The sequence below is a fragment of the Dipodomys spectabilis genome, unplaced genomic scaffold, assembly GCF_019054845.1.
Source record: "Dipodomys spectabilis isolate Male_0828 unplaced genomic scaffold, ASM1905484v1 ptg000665l, whole genome shotgun sequence".
In the NCBI taxonomy this organism is placed as follows: Eukaryota; Metazoa; Chordata; class Mammalia; order Rodentia; family Heteromyidae; genus Dipodomys; species Dipodomys spectabilis.
Genome location: NW_024871342.1, coordinates 469,522 through 473,318, shown reverse-complemented (window position 1 = coordinate 473,318; position 3,797 = coordinate 469,522). Strand labels below are relative to the sequence as shown.

General features: G+C 37.3%; 1 pseudogene; it reads left to right on the top strand.

Annotated features, from left to right (window-relative positions):
* The first annotated feature begins 1,153 nt into the window (after positions 1-1,153).
* On the top strand, positions 1,154-1,254 carry LOC122101441 (annotated as a pseudogene).
* The last annotated feature ends 2,543 nt before the right edge of the window (positions 1,255-3,797 follow it).

Here is a 3,797-nt window from a genome sequence, read left to right as displayed (position 1 = left end):
CTATAAAAAACAGTGTGGCCATCCCAATAACATTCTCAAAGTACTTCCTAATGATGACTTACAAAAAGTTGTTTTATATTACAACAAGGAAAACAACGCTACAAATAAGGAAAACCAATACATAAATATTAATGATTAATAAAATAAAAAAAAATTACCACTGTTTCCAGTATTTGAAATGTACTACATATTCGATTTATTATTTTCTCATATTGCTGTACATTTAAAACTGCCTAAGTCTATGATGTTCAACAAGAATTTTATAGGCTATGAGTAGCCTTTAAAGATTATTATTATTATTATTAAGATTATTATTTATGGTTCATCTCATCATTTGTATATGGCTTATACCATCATTTGTTCCTCACTAACATATAAAGTAAAGAAGCCTTTAAATTTTAACAGAAACTGTGCAGTTAATGTCTTAAATCTGCTTCTTTACACAAACACTTTGCAACTTCTCATTAGTAAAGTTTCTATAAACTCTGAAATGTACATATTTAGTAGTATGTACCATGAATCTTAAATGCTTTATGAAAAAGTTTTACAACCTGCTTAATAGTCTTAATTTTGGCATATATGAGCAAATTCCCAAAATTAAACATATTTAAAACATTAAAACTTTTAACAAACCTTAACACTTTCTATAGTGTTCATTATGGCAGGTTCCTTGTACAGAATAATTGAATTCCTCATCCTAGACATCTGTTGAACAACAAATATCTGGTATTATTTTGTTTTTGACATGTCAAACTTGACTTTATTCTTAAATGTGTTCTTTTGTAAGAAATACATGGTTCTAAAATTTCACGACAATTCTTTTTTTTTTTTTTTTGTCGGTTGTGGGGCTTGAACTCTGGGCCTGGGCGCTGTCCCTCAGCTCTTCAGCTCAAGGCGAGCCTTGAGCGCTCTACCACTTGAGCTACAGCGCCACTTCCGGTTTTCTGGTGGTTTATTGGAGATAGGAGTCTCACGGTCTCTCCTGCCCGGGCTGGCTTTGAACCGCGATCCTCAGATCTCAGCCTCCTGAGTAGCTAGGGTTACAGACGTGAGCCACCAGTGCCTGGCTTCACGACAATTCTTTTGAATTTAATTTTTGTGGAATTGTCTAGTTTAAGAAAATCAATTACACTTTATGTATAAAAAGTGTTCTGTGCTCAATTCAGTAGCACATACACTAACATTGGAACAATAAAGAGAAGAATAGCCCCTGACTGAGGATGACACTCAACTTCTGAAGCATTCTAGATTTTTAAAAGAACAGATGCTGGAGGGGATGTGGACAGAAGGGAACCTTAATGCATTGTTGTTAGGAGTTTAAACTTGTTCGAAGACTTTGGAAAGTAGTATGGCGGTTCCTCAAAAGACTACAATAGAGCGCCCCTAAGTCCCAGCAATCCCATTTTGATCACAAACAAGACCATACTAAAACTACCAGCAAAACTATGTTCATTGCAGCATTATTTACCAAAGCTAAGATACAGAACAGAACCCGAGGCCCCACAGTAAACGAATGGATCAAGAAAATGTGTGTGTGTGTGTGTGTGTGTGTGTGTGTGTGTGTGTGTGTGTGTGTGTGTGTACTGGAATTCTATGCCTCCATCAGAAAGAATGACATCACCCAGTTTGTTAGGAAATGGAAAGACATGGAAAAAATTATATTAAGTGAATTAAGCCAGGCCCAAAGAAGTGAAGTAAGCCAGGCCCAAAGAAAGATAGGTCCCATGGTTTCCTTAATTGCAGTAACTAGTATATGTCTGCTACAAGCAGAAAACATCATATAAGTTGATGTTAGGCAAAATGAACCCCAAGATAAGGATTCAAATGGTTTTTATTTCTTGCGATTGTTTCTAAGATATTTATAAGATGAATTCTTTGTTGCTTTGTATGTTCCTCCTGCAAGCTAAAGCCCCTGTTTTCACTGTATTTGATGTTGGTATACTTTGTGCAGTGGAAGGGAAACACAAATCGTTTAAAAAGGGATGCAGGTGGACCCATTGCAACAATGAGATGAACAAGTCGTTATGTCAAAAAATGATTTTGACCGGGTGTTGAGGGATGTGGACAGTGGGGGGGGGGGGTTGGGGGGGAGGGGTTGGTAGGTGTGGGGGGTGGGAGATGGGCAGGGATGGGAAGGGGAAACAAAGGAGGAGCATGTGGACCCATTGCAACAATGAGATGTACAAGTTATTATGTCAAAAAATGAACTTTACTACTTTGGGGGGAGGAGGACAGGGTGGGGAAAGTGGGGGAGTGTGGGAAGGGATGGGAAGGGGAAACAAAGGGGAGGCAACAATGCTTGATAAGAAATCTTGCCCATGTAATTGTAATTCCTCTGTCAGTATTCTCACAATAAAAAAAAATGTACTCAATAACTCATGCATGTAATTGTAACCCCTCTGTATGGCATTTTCACAATATAAAAAAAAAGAAACATAGGTCCTGTGGTATCCCTTATTTGCAATAACTAATGCATATCCGGGATAAGCAAAGAAGGTATGGTAAGGCGGAAAAAAGGAGTAGGCAACAATGCTTGATAAGAAATGTACCCATTACATTTTCCACGTAATTGTAACTCCTCTGTATGGTATTTTCACAATTTAAAAAAAAAAAGGTCAAAAGCATGTGCATATGACTAGATAAGATGATGTTAAGGTAAAGGAACCCCATGATAAGGACACAAGTGGTGTTTTATTTCTTCCTGTGGTTTCTAATATATTTATAATGTACGATGTGATTTTTTATATGTGCATCCCCCACAGTTAAACCCCTGTTTTCACTGTATCTGATGTTGGTGCACCTCCATCTTGTATATACACTTCTCTAATTTGGGGATGGAAAGAGAAAAAACAAAATGGTTAAATAAGGATACAATATGACCCATTGCAACAATGTGACACACAAGACAGTATGTTGAAAAACGAACTTTACAATTTAGGAGGGTGGGGGAGGGGAGTGTACTTGTGGAGGTGGGAGGGAAGGGATGGCGGGGGAAAACAAAGGAGGAGGTAACAATGCTTGATAGGAAATGAACTATTACTTTTTCATGTAACTGTAACCACTCTGTACAGTACTTTTACAATAAAAAATATAAAAATGTTATGGGATGGAAGAGAATATTTCCCCTATTTGACCCATATAATATCATTAACAAAGAAATTAATGCGAAACACTGATATGCAGATATTTTGAATAAATGTGTGTTTGTGTATGTGTGTGTGTGTGTGCATGCCTGCACATTTTGGTTCTCAGAGTTTGAATTCAGTGCATCAAGGTCCCGCTAGGCCATTCCTCTCTAGATTGATGAGCTACTATATAAGCTACATCTCCATTCTTGGCTCTTTGCTAGTTCATTAATTTTTTTTAATATTTTTATTATTTTTTTATTGTGAACATACTGTACAGAGGGGTTACAATTACATGGGCAAGATAATGAGTACATTTCTTATCAAGCATTGCAGCCTCCTCCTTTGTTTACCCTTCACATCCCTTCCCAGCCTCCCCTCGCCCCCCCACCCCATCCTCCCCCCCACACCAAAGTTGTAAAGTTCATTTTCAACATGACAACTTGTACTTCTCATTGTTCCAACGTGTCCACCTATATCCTTAAACGACTTGTTTTTCCCCTTCTCCTCCACAAATTATACCGACATCAAATATAGTGAAAGCAGGGGTTATACTGTGGGGGGGGGGGGATATACAAAGCAACAAAGAAATAATTTTATAAATGCGTTAGAAAAAAATTCATGAAAGAAAAAAACATTTAAATACATATGTAAGGGTTCATTTTCTTAACA